General features: G+C 49.0%; 1 protein-coding gene across 1 annotated transcript in view; it reads right to left on the reverse strand.

Moving 5' to 3' along the window:
* Positions 1-7012, reverse strand: part of LOC100480217 (apolipoprotein L3) — a 20185-nt gene extending 13173 nt beyond the window's left edge. Inside the window, exons 1-2 of the mRNA XM_034643943.1 lie at positions 6767-7012; positions 6355-6424 (exon numbers count right to left, since the gene is read on the reverse strand). The gene's annotated coding sequence lies outside the window, so the exon portion shown is untranslated. The remainder of the gene's footprint in view (positions 1-6354; positions 6425-6766) is intronic.
* Positions 7013-13248: the final 6236 nt, after the last annotated feature.

Below are 13248 nucleotides of genomic sequence, written 5' to 3' on the forward strand. Positions count from 1 at the left end.
GAACAACAATCTCCTTGTATAAAACTTTGCATTTTGCATTTGAGATTGTTCCCTTAAGACATTTCGAGAAACAGGATGACTGGGTCAGAAGGTATCACCACGTACCAATTTTTTCATACCTAGAACCACACTATTATGAAGAAAATTAAAGCAATTCACATTCACACTCACACTACATGACAGTGTCCACTGTTCCATTCTTACCAGTTCTTCATAGTCTTTAAAAAAAAAAAAAAGACCCTAATAGAGAGAGAATTTATTTTAGTTCTGTTATTCTCTTGCCATGGGAGATGAGGAAAGACAGCAAATGTTGATTACATTTAAGCATTAATATCTTAAGGTCACTTTTTTTTTTTTGAATCTCTATACTGAATTTGCAAATCAAAATCACAACCCCAAGGTCAAGAGTCCCATGCTTTTCCAAAGAAGCCAGCCAGGCGCCCCTAGACACTATTTGAAGAAGGCAAAAGAGCATTTATCAAATATCCCATCTGAGACCTGAATGAAATGATAGTAAAGGTACTTAGAGGTATAAAAATAACTAATGATGAGAGTGACTCACAGTTGTGGCCTATGCACTGCATTGCTCATAGCTGTAAGACTTTACAAATAATAACCTATCTTCTTCCAATAATCATTGGGATGTGTATCGTTTACATCCCTGTTTGAAGATAAGGAAACTAAAGCACGGACTATGTGATTTTCCCAGAGTCAGAAATCAAGTAAGTGGTAGACTGGGTTCAAACCTGCCTCCTGGACTCAAGAACCCACACACTGCATCTCCTCATTCTGCTGCCAGTGGAAAAGAACAGGCCCAACAGGAGTCCAGAGCCTTAGACAAATGTTGAAAGGCAGATTGGATGGAGAACTGATAGCTGAATAAAGAAGAGGAGAGGGAGGTGCCCTTAGAAAAACAGAGTGAGGACAAATAGTCAAGAAGAATGGTCTGAAGGCAGAGAGCTTCAGAGAGGGAGACCGAAGATGAGAGGGAGGTGGAGGGGAAGCAGGAAGAAGGTTCCCAACCCCACACCCGATCCTATATTCACAGCAGCCTAAGTCTACCCCAGAGGGGGAAAAGCAGAACTGCAAGACTCCAGATAAAATACCTGTCTTCTGGTATCTACGGGGGCCTCATCCAATCACTCTCCAGGGAAGCCTGTCACTTGACGTACCTCTCTCTTAACAACAAATAGGCAATCTAGGATCCGATCTATAAGAAAGAGGACCAGATGGAAAGGGGGGCTAAGATAAATAAAAAATGACTCCAGAAGGGGCGCATGGCTGGCTCAGTCAGTACAGATTGCAACTCTTGATGTCAAGGTCATGATTTCAAGACCCATGTAGGGCATAGAGCTTACTTTAAAAAAAAAAAACAACAAAAATAACAAAAATCAACTGGACTTAATAAACCTTAAAAACAATGATACCAGAAGAAATACGTAATTTTGATTATAGGGAATAATTTTTTAAACCTTGAAGGAATGTCTTCAGGGAGATTAGAAAGGTGTTGTCTTCATAAAATGAGAACAGGTTGCACTGAAAAGGGATTTAAAAATTATGGAACCAAAAAGAGATTTTTAAAAAAAGTGATGGCAAACTAAAGAAGTCTAAGGAAAGCTTGGAAATGTCCAGGAAAAACTCCAGAAAATAAAACAAAAAGGTGACAGAAGAAATGAAACTAAATGGGGAATGACAAGTTACCATTTGCTATCATTTCTTAGAAAATGATTTAAGAAAGAGCCACAGGAAAAAAAAAAACTTTGTGTGTTTATGGGGTGAGATGGAGGATAATAACCAAGAGACAGAAAGTTATGAGGTCCAGGAAACACAAAAATTACCATAGACAGGAAGGAATCCGAGGAATACAGCTGGCACGCAGCAGGCCTAGAGAGCAACCAGCCCAGAATGGAATAAGAAGTGAAGAGTTCTATGGGGAAAGGGGACTTCATACAATACTTACACTATGCACACTTCAAAAGAAATGGAGGAAATGTTAAAGGCAACATTGCAAGAGGTGAAAACATAGGCAATTAGAAAATCAGGAAAAACTAAAGCTGTACAAGAAAGCATGTACAACTGTATTTCACAACTTAGCTCTACAGTAAACAATACTGAAAACATCACACATATGTAAACCTTCCTCTTTGATTTTTAACCTTTAAAACAAAAGAGACCATTGAAATATGAGAACTAAATGCACTTATTTCCAATATATAAATGAAAGTAAAATGATAGAAGCTGGGAGGTGAAGCATTGAAGAAAGGAGGAGGATTAATATCCTCATTGTATAAAGTGGGGAGTCCAAAAATACTGGCGGCAATTGAGAGGCTTAAAAAAAAAAAAAAGACACAAAGGTGTAAGTAAATTGCTTACGACTAGAAAGGTTTCTAATCAAGGACATAAAATTAGTGATAGCACGATATGAGGAGAAGCTGGGGAGGTGTATAAGAAAAAGTACAAAAGTAAGGGAAATCACTCCCTGTCCTGGTAAGAAATAAATAACTCTTCAAAATTAAAAAATCAAGGCAGTGAAACTAACTCTCGTGGCTGAGGACTACCTGCTTTGCACCAGGCACTGTTCTAAGTGCTTTGTATGCAGTAACTCATCTATTATTTCTCCCCATGACTCTGTAAGAAAAGGAACTGAATCTCAGGNAAGGAACTGAAGCTCGGACAGGTTAAGTAATTTACCCAAAGCACCCAGCTAGGGCCAGAGCCAGAATTCACAACCAGACTGCTGGTCTCCAGAGCCTACACGTTCATCTACTCTCTCTCCTAGTATAAGAATATCATTTAAAGATATTGATTAACCACCTAAAGAAAAGCCACAAATTAAAAGTGATCGATTTCGATTGGGAAAGTGGGTGAGCAGAGCCCTCGGTACTAACTGAGTTGTTTTAACCATATGCACTTACTACTCTGATTTTTTTTTTTAATTTTAGTAAAGCAGGTATCGCTTAACAGCAGTGAGTAACAGCCAACCCCAATAACGGGTTGGTGTCTGGCACTACCCTTTATGGATGACGGGAGCAACTGGAGCAAGTGCCCATAAGACATAAGCCTGACTCCTGATGGGACAATCGTCAGCGTGGGAGAAACCTTGCTGCTGGATGAAAGGAAGTTGTCTAAGAAAAGTGGGATGATACCATAGTTAACCTAGAATCACAGAGTGAAATCCACCCTTCGACAGATACATGTTCTAGCAATCCCTCGCCCACTCACATAGGCTTCCATGGGTTTACTCCATNCTAGCAATCCGTCGCCCACTCACATAGGCACCCATGGGTTTACTCCACTCAAAGGCAGCAAGACTCCTGGGAGGAAAACTGAACTCCACGGGCCTTCAATAGCCCCTACTCCAGAAGGAAAGGATGCTTTGGGAATGATCAGAGCAGTGCTCAATAGGGCACCCGCTGGGAATCCTACCAAATTGCATAGAATAATAATAATGATAATTGATAATATTTATTATGAGCATGTTTAATTGAGCCAGGCCGAGTCTGTGTAAGGCCATGATTCCCAATAATGTCCAAAGGAGAAGAGCTGAGACAAAGTATATTAAAAAGGTAGATATAAGGGTGAAAAGTTGTAATGCAAAAAGGAGTTAGTATAATGCAGGTCATTTAATTGTCAATTACTCCTAATATGAAGGGGGGTCCTTTTCTTTAATAAAGATTGTATTTATGTACTTGACAGAGAGCAAGGCAGAGAGCGTGAACAGGGGGAGGGGGAANGGGGGAGTGGCAGGCAGAGGGAGAGGAAGAAGCAGAGTGCCACTGAGCAGGGAGCCCCAGGCAGCCAAAGGACATCATGAAGCAGGAGGACCAAGAGCAAAGGCAGAGCAGGAGGAGTGTGCTGGCAGAAAGAGCCGGACCCTGGATGACACCAAACATTTGCAAATGTGTCTGCACTCTCTGTCCCATTCTTCCTGTCCTCAGCTATACTTGCTGGGCCCCAACCCTTGTCTTGGGCCTCTGCGGGGTTTGATGCTGGACAGTGCTCCCTCCTGCCTCATTAGTACCCGGGGTGTCCTTGGCTAGCCTGCAGATTGGTCAGTTCCCAGGAAGGCTGTCAGGAGGAGAAGGAGGGAAGCAGCCTGCCCCTGCCCACCGGCACGGCACGGCCCGGACAGGACATGGAGCCCNTGCACTCTCTGTCCCATTCTTCCTGTCCTCAGCTATACTTGCTGGGCCCCAACCCTTGTCTTGGGCCTCTGCGGGGTTTGATGCTGGACAGTGCTCCCTCCTGCCTCATTAGTACCCGGGGTGTCCTTGGCTAGCCTGCAGATTGGTCAGTTCCCAGGAAGGCTGTCAGGAGGAGAAGGAGGGAAGCAGCCTGCCCCTGCCCACCGGCACGGCACGGCCCGGACAAGACATGGAGCCCTCCCATCCCCACCGGCTGTGGCTAAGCTCTCCAGAGGCAGCAGCACAGAGACCCTCACCAAAGCATCTCCCCGCAAGCAGCTGCAGGCATGCTCCTCGGGCAGGGAAAGGGGAGACTAAGACAGGCTCAAACTCCTTAGCCTGGGCCCCACCCTGGGCTCCCTACTGCTCCCACTCCTGTCTTCTGCACTGCTCGCTGCCCCCGTGGTGCCTTGGCCCAGGCACCCTCCAGGACCCCTCACTTCCTGCTTCTTTTCTTTTTTTTCTTTTTAAATTTTTATTTGAACTAGGCTCCAGGCCCAACATGGAGTTTGAACTCACAATGGAGAGTCGCAGGCTATAAGGACTGAGCCAGCCCCATGCCCCTCCTTGCTTCTGATCACACCTCAGCCTCCAGGCCTTTGCTTATGCTACTCCCTCCCCCTGGAATGCCTTTCCCCACCTTCCTCACCTTGTAAAAGTGTAGCTGTGTGTAGAAACCCAGCTCACCTGCTGCCTCCCCTACCAGCTGACCCCCACTGACTCCAGACTCCCCTTGAATGTGCGCTGTCCTGAGTGCAGTCCTCTCTGTGTGTTCTCCTCTGTTCTACTCTGAGCACTGCCGGGGGCCTATCTATTCCCTGCCTGAACTCCTGTTCCAGGGCCTCCCGGGGTACCCTCTGCCCTGGCTCTCCAGGACACAGCTGGGCTCAGATCTGAGCTGTGAGAGCCACAGCACAGCCAGCTTCACTCACTGCTCAGCAATTCCACTGGTTTCTTGGCTAGCTTGATGAAAAGTTCCTGCAGGCCAAGAACAAATAAGACTAGGTCTCAGATTTCACAGGAATTACCCTTCTGATTCAACGTGCTTTGGACCGTTCTATCAGATTTCTGGAACCTTCCATTTAATTCCTCATGTCTTCGTACTCCAGCCATAATATTTTTTATATGAGGAGAAAGAGGAAGAGGGAATTGCAGAAGAACATGGCTGTCCTGATGCCTGAGCCTTGGCAGGACTTTCCAAAGCCTCGCCTCCCCCAGGGTGGCCAGGCCAGGTGTGGATGTTGGGCCCAGCTCCCTCCACACTCACCCTACTTTTGTAGGAAGGGTGGGGTCATTTCCTTAATGCACTTCAGGTTCCTTTGAAACCATAAGAAAAGCCAGGTTTCTATGGANCAGGCCAAGAACAAATAAGACTAGGTCTCAGATTTCACAGGAATTACCCTTCTGATTCAACGTGCTTTGGACAGTACTATCAGATTTCTGGAACCTTCCATTTAATTCCTCATGTCTTCATACTCCTGCCATAATTTTTTTTATATGAGGAGAAAGAGGAAGAGGGAATTGCAGAAGAACATGGCTGTCCTGATGCCTGAGCCTTGGCAGGACTTTCCAAAGCCTTGCCTCCCCCAGGGTGGCCAGGCCAGGTGTGGATGTTGGGCCCAGCTCCCTCCACACTCACCCTACTTTTGTAGGAAGGGTGGGGTCATTTCCTTAATGCACTTCAGGTTCCTTTGAAACCATAAGAAAAGCCAGGTTTCTATGGATTGTAGCCGGCATCTGTTAAAGATGTCTTGAACCAGGAGGAGAAGAAGAGGAGGAAGAAAAAGAAGGAGGAGGAGAAAGAGGAGGAGGGGGAGGAAGAGAAGGAAAAACCAAAAGGCTTGTACAAAATCAATCAATCGATCGATAAATCCCAACAGGATCTAAATATAAGCTAGAAAGAAAAAGCTACAAATGTCCTGGAAGACATGTTTTTAAAAAATAATGTGGAGTTGGGGAAATTTTTAAGCAAGATGCAAATCCCAGATCCCATGAAGGGGAAGGCAGAGAGAAGCCAGGAGGCAGTACCCTCGATACTTAGAGTAGACGAAAGCTGAGCGCACACGAAACATGACAGATCCCGNACATGACAGACCCCATGAATCAACAGGAAAGACTGAAGACAAGTTTTTAGAGATGTGAACAAACAATTCCCAGGGAAGGCACTCACCCAGGGTCACAGAGCTCCAGGTGGGCGCAGGCAGGACAGAAGGGAAGACCAGGCCTTGTGACACAGCTGTCTGGTGAGAAATGGGACTCTAACAATCCCAAGANCTGGTGAGAAATGGGACTTTAACAATCCCAAGGCTTCTAGGTTTGCCTCTGCCGGCATAAACACAGATAAAATTCACGCCCTTATTGTCGACCCCGCAAGTCTGCAGTTTGCTGTTTTCAGTTTCGATGCCTGGACCATCTATGGTGTGGCCCTTCCTACCCCCGGCCACTCCCTTTTTTCTGCTGCAGTTTCACAGGCCTGCTCTTCTCTTCCTGCCCCACAGTGGGGGGAACAGAAGGCCTGGTGGGGGGCAGGGAGCAAAGCCCAGACATCTCCCTGCTCTGGGGCCCCCACCCTCCAAGCTCACCAAGGAATCTTCTGGGAGCTGAAGCACATCCAGCAGTTCTTAGCTGGGAGGACCAGGCTGGGAGTCTGTGCAGTAACCACACCCGGAGCCCAAACATATGGACCTAAAGGGAAACTGAAAGCATCCACTTGGAGCAGCTCCTGATGAAACAAACACACCTGGGCTGGTCCTAGTGTCCTACCCTCCCTGGGCTGCCCTGACTGCCTCAAAGGGACAGCCCCACACCTGCGTTCCAAGTCCTTCCCTGCTCAGNCTGGTCCTAGTGTCCTACCCTCCCTGGGCTGCCCTGACTGCCTCAAAGGGACAGCCCCACACCTGCGTTCCAGGTCTCTCCCTGCTCATCCCTCCTGCCACTGACAGACTGTGGGACCCTCAGCAAATGAGTCTCCCCACAGACCAACGCCCACTTTGGGTGCTTCTTCCCAGCTTCTCCTCTCTGTCCCTCCCACCCCACTCCCTCGCGTGCCTGTGTCTGTCCCTGTCCTCCCCCCACCCCTTTGGATCTAATCAGGACTCTGGACTTGTCCCTGATGTAGGCACAGCCCCAGGAGGCCCGCCCTTGGTGGCCAAGTGCTGTTTGCAGGGATGCAGACATTTGCAGGAGAGAGCTGAGGAAACACTGCTGTTTTCTACCCGGCTTGTTTCTGCTTGATGACAGATGTCTTTCTCTCTAAAGGAGGACCCTTCTAGGAAGGCTAGTGTTAGGAAAGAGCAAATGGAAACAGCCAGCAAGGCCTGTTTCCAGCATGGTCCCTGAGCAGAGCATCGGCCGTGGCCAAAGCTGAGTGTGTGCCAGGCGCTGTGGGGACCAGCCACGCAGGCAGGTCTGGTTCCCCCGGCAGCCCTAGGAGAGACAGGCCCCTGTACAGATACAGACGCTGAGCTCTAGCTCCAGCAGCCGCACTGCTGTGGGCTTTTCTGCTTTGCCCTGGCCAAGGGGCTGGGGGTGGCCCGCACCCCGCCCCCATACCCGTGCACAGGGAAGCCAACCTGACCCTTCCTTCTGGGGTCCCCCGGCACATGTCCCTGGGGCATCGTGGCTCCTCCCCCAGCTTTGAGGGAGGGACAGAGTGACAGAATGATGATGCAAGAATCGCACTGCATGATTTGTGATGATCAACCCACGGGTGAGCCAGGAGCTTGGCCTGAATTTGCAGATGGGGAAAGCCAGGTGAGGGGACAGGTGGTGGCTTGGGAAGAGACAAAACAGGTGGCCTACGTAGTCAGCTTTGGAATTCAACCAAGATTTCCAAAACAAAGGAGCCTCCTGGGCGGGTTAGGTGGTGGGGCAGCCTTGCTCCTTAGCCAGCAGTGTTTATGGAGATGGCCCTCTTTCAGAAAGTGGATGCAAGGGCAGTCAAAGCCTAAATTGGGCGTATTACAAAAAAAGAGGGGCGCCTGGCTGGCTCAGTCCGTGGAGTGTGTGATTCTTGATCAGGGTCGTGAGTTCCAGTCCCACATTGGGAGGAGAGATTACTAAAAAAAGAAATAAAATAAACTTCTAAAAAAACTCCAACCACAATAAAAGAAAAACAACAATAGTGGTGCTGGTCACACATCATTGTGAGAGCTTTTAATATGACTGAAGTGTAGCCTTAACAATGGCTATGATGGGAATGTGGTGTTATGCACATTTCACCCCAATAAAAAAAAAAAAAAAGGGAAAAGCCAGTCACACAAGGACAAATGCTGGACAATTCTACTCCTATGAGGTACTTAGCACCCTAAAGTAGTCAAACTCATAAAGAGGAAAGGACAGCAGGGGTTGCCAGGGGTGGTGAGACTGAGCCCCGCCTGGGGTTCAGAGGGGAGTCTGGTTGAGGATTCTCTCCCTCTGCCCCTCCCCCTGCTCATGTGCTCTCCCTCCCTCTCTAGCTCTCAAATGGATGAAAGGATCTTTAAAAAAACTTTTTTTTTAATTAAAAAAAATGGTTACAATGGTGAACAACAACATCCCACGACATGGATGGACCCAGACGGTATAATGCTAAGCGGAATCAGAGAAAGACAAACGCCGTATGAGTTCACTCGTGTTGAATCTAAGAAAGAAAACAGATGAACCAAGAAAAAAAGACACAAACAAAAAAACAGACCTTTTCTTTTTTTGTGAATGTTTCAAGTTTTTATTTAAGTCAGGCTCTTAAACACAGAGAAAACACACTGGTGGTTGCAGAGGGGAGGCGGGTGGGCGGATGAGGGGGTCAGGGACTGGGGGTGAGGAGCGCACTTGTGATGAGCACTGAGTAGGGTAGGAAACTGCTGGATCCCTACATTGTACACCGGAAACTACTCTCACACCGCATGTTGACTATACTGAAATTCGAACTTTTAAAATTCATTAATTAATTTTTTAAAAGAGTACACTTACCACGACGAGCGCTGAGATGAGGAATTGTTTCCTCATATTGCACACCTGAAACGAATATAACGCCGTATATTACTGTACTTTAATAAAAACAAAATAAGAAACAAAAAATCATAAATCCTTACAAAGCCCAATCTTGGTGGAAAAAAAAGAATAGCACCTGACCCTTTACTAACGCTTTGCAAAGCATTTTCACGCATGACAGTATTTGCTACCACAGCCCTGGGAGGAAAACATCTTTTATTTTATTTTATTTATTTATTTATTTGAGAGACAGGCAGACAGAGGCAGCAAGCAAGGAGGAGAGGGAGAAGGAGGCTCCCCGTTGAGCGGGAAGCTCAATCTGGGACTTGATCCCAGGGCCCCGAGATCATGACCTGAACTGAAGGCAGATGCCCAACCGACTGAGCCACCCAGGCGCCCAGGAAAACATTTCTTCTCCTCGTCTCACAGAAGAGAACCCTGTGGTTCAGATGGCTGACCCTGCTTGCCCCAAAGCTGGTTTTCCTCGATTTCTTCTCTGGCTCCCACGCGGTCCCCTGTGAAACTGTGGGACGACGGCGCCAGGAAGGCAGAGGGGAGCCTGCTGGGGGCGCTCTCTGCAGCCGGTGGCTCCACGGGTTAGAAGGCAGATGGGAACTCTTGATGAGGGAGGGTGCTGTTCATGTAGGGATTTAGTCCTCTGCTTTTAAGAAAAAGAAGGAAGATCCCTCTCTGCCCAGCCGCAAGGCACTCCCCACTGCTGGGGGCCAGTGAGAAACCGCCACAACCCTGAATTTATCTTCTTCCCTGCGGAACTTGTATTCCCAACAACCCTCCCCAGTTTCCTCCTAAAAGGTAGGAAAAGCTCCCTTCCCTTTGTCTCTCGGGGCTTACTTGTGGTTCGCCATGGTTTGTCCCGAATTCCAATTCCTCTGCTGTTCCCGAATAAACTCATTTTGCTGGTGAAATAGCGATTTTATTTTTCAGGTTGACAGCCCAGAGGGAGAGAAACCCTTAAAACCCTCAAGTATTCTGAAAATTTTCATTCCTAAATTCTCCCTGTTGGCTGGAGACAAGTCACAAAACTTCAAATACCACGAGAACTGGCTGCCCGATCTCAGCCAGCGGTGGGGGCCAGCCCGGCAGTCTGAGTCCCTAGTGGCCGCAGGGGGGCTGGGTCTGGCTGCGCCCACGATGGCCCATGGCAACTGGTGCAGTGTTGGATGCTCCTGACATGGTTCCCTGCCTCCAGGGGGTCGGACAAGCTGCCTGAAGAGAGCTGTGGGCCCAAACTCCCCAGCGTCCAGGTCCCCCTTTCACAAACAGTGGAAACGATGGGGTATCACGTAGCCCTGCTTGAATACGTGCCCCCCACCCCGTTTCTCACTGCACCTCAGCACATAGTAGGTGCTCAATTAATAAGAATTGCTATTTCCAGGGCTCAGGTCATAATCTTGGGGTCCTGGGATCGAGCTCTGCATCTGGCTCCCTACTCAGCGGGGAGTCCGCTTCTCCCTCTCCCTCAGCTGCTCCCCTGCTTGTGCTGTCTAATAAATAAATTCTAAAAAAAAATTATTTTTTTTTTAAAAATAATTACTATTTCCTGAGCACTCACTGTGTAGGGCAGGCACTGAGCAATCACGGCATCTGGTGACCTCCTTCCGTCTGGGTGCCGGCTGTCCCGATCACCTCCACGTACAGACGAGGACACACACACACTTAAATTTTGAGAATGAGGTCGTTTCCCCAGATCACGAAGCTGGCCGTGGCTTCCCTACCTTTGCCCACTGATCGTCCCCATCACCACCATATTCAGCTCTTGAATCACAGGCTTAAAAAAAACAACCCACAGGGGCGCCTGGGTGGCACAGCGGTTAAAGCGTCTGCCTTCGGCTCAGGGCGTGATCCCGGTGTTGTGGGATCGAGCCCCACACCAGGCTCCTCTGCTGTGAGCCTGCTTCTTCCTCTCCCACTCCCCCTGCTTGTGTTCCCTCTCTCGCTGGCTCTATCTCTGTCGAATAAATAAATAAAATCTTTAAAAAAAAAAAAACCCCACAAACATAGACTCACAAGACAAAAAAGTACAGTCCTGTGTACCTTTCACCCCATTTCCCCAGTGGTGACACCTTCCCTAGCTACTATGGTCATTATCAAAGTGAGGACACGGACCCGGGTTCAAGGAACTGGATGACAGACCTCACTCAAATCTCCGTTTTTTTTTTTTGCCCCACACTCCGTTTGCCTGTACAAGAGCCCTAGGACCCGTCGATTCACGGGCCCCTCACAACACTCGAGATTGTTCTGTCTCTGCAAGCGAGCTCCCTGGCACTAACCTTTTAGGGTCACACCTTCCCATGACTTCCCTAACTCCTGGCAACCACCAACCTGCTTTCCATCTCTGTAATTTTGGCATTTTGAGAATATTTGATAAGTGGAATCATTCGGTATGTAACCCTTTAAGGCTTGCTTTTAAAAAATTCACCCAGCGTAATGCACTTGAGCCCCATCCAAGTTGCTGCCTGTACAAATAGTTCTTTCTTTCTGTGGCTGCGTGATCAGGCTCTAAACAGAGACAGGAGCTTGGAGGCCCCTCCCAACCTCCCAGTGCACCGGGATCCCCTCCAGAGCCCCCAGGTGTGGGGGCTCCACCTCCAGGAAGCAGAAGCTTTTCCACGTCACTTTGCTTTTCTGTAGGAAGAGACCTACCTGATGATGGCTTCCTCGCCCTGCCCTGTTCTGACTACTCCCTGTCCCTTTCCAANAGAAGCTTTTCCACGTCACTTTGCTTTTCTGTAGGAAGAGACCTACCTGATGATGGCTTCCTCGCCCTGCCCGGTTCTGACTACTCCCTCCCTGTCCCTTTCCATAATGTGCGCTGTGAACTTCTTTCCCTCTCTGCGTGGTGGGTGGATCGGGCGACCCTGGGACCGCCGCTCCCTCGTGGCAGGGCGGGACCCCGTCCGGCACTTCCCCTGCACAAACTGCAGAGCCCAGTCATGGATCTGAAGGGGGAGGCCCGATATTTGCTGAGTACTGCAGTGGGTTGAATGGTGGTCCCTAGAGACATGCCCATGACCTCATCTCTGCACCCCGTAACTGTGACTTTATGTGGAAAGACCTTACGTCTTCGCAAATCCTCTAAGTTAAAGATCTTGAGAGGGGCGCCTGGGTGGCACAGCGGTTGGGCGTCTGCCTTCGGCTCAGGGCGTGATCCCGGCGTTATGGGATCGAGCCCCACATCAGGCTCCTCCGCTATGAGCCTGCTTCTTCCTCTCCCACTCCCTCTGCTTGTGTTCCCTCTCTCGCTGCCTGTCTCTATCTCTGTCAAATAAATAAATAAAATATTAAAAAAAAAAAATCTTGAGATCATCAGAGTATCTGGGTGGGCCCTAAATCCAATGACTAGGGTCCTTACAAGAGATACCCAGAGGAGACACAGCAGGGAGCTGTGGGTTGGAAGGCCATGTGAAGGCAGAGGCAGAGATCGGAGGGACGCGCGGAGTTGCCGCAGCTGGAGAGGCAAGGAGTTCTCCCCTGGAGCCTCGAAGATGGGGAGAAGCACCCAGAGTCCTCTGAAGACTGGCTACCCACCTGTCATCTGTGGCTCCCTCCCCAGGGGCTGCGAGCGCACCTGCACAGGTGCAAGGGCCGATGGAGGCCCACGGCCCGGCCTGCCTAGAAGCTCACAGCTTTCCGTAGCAGCTGAACGGGCCACACAGTGGTCCCGTGACCCCGGAGGTGCACAGGTGGGCTGCTTGGGTCCATGCCATAGCCCTTCTCTAAGGAATGCCTTTCCCTCCCTCTTGCAGCTGCAGGGACCTCTTATTTTCCTTGTCCTTGTACCCCAGGAGCCCAGTTTCCCTGAGCCTTTGCTGAAGAACCAATGAAGGAACAAAAGTTCCGCGGCCTTCTGCTCCAATATCCACAGGCCCAGTCACCGACTCCCTCGAACTCAGGACGAACCTCCAGAGGGCAGGCTTTGTCTGACAATTTCCGCTCCCGGAAGTAAGCACCGAGGTCTGTGTCCCTAACCCCGTCACAGGCACAGTGGGTGCTCAGTAACTGAAGTGAACGGAGGTTTCTAGGAGACCCTCTTAGCATCCTTGCCCCTGGCCCAGGCTGCCTTTCTAGCTTA

Source organism: Ailuropoda melanoleuca, chromosome 15 (assembly GCF_002007445.2).
Source record: "Ailuropoda melanoleuca isolate Jingjing chromosome 15, ASM200744v2, whole genome shotgun sequence".
NCBI lineage: Eukaryota > Metazoa > Chordata > Mammalia > Carnivora > Ursidae > Ailuropoda > Ailuropoda melanoleuca.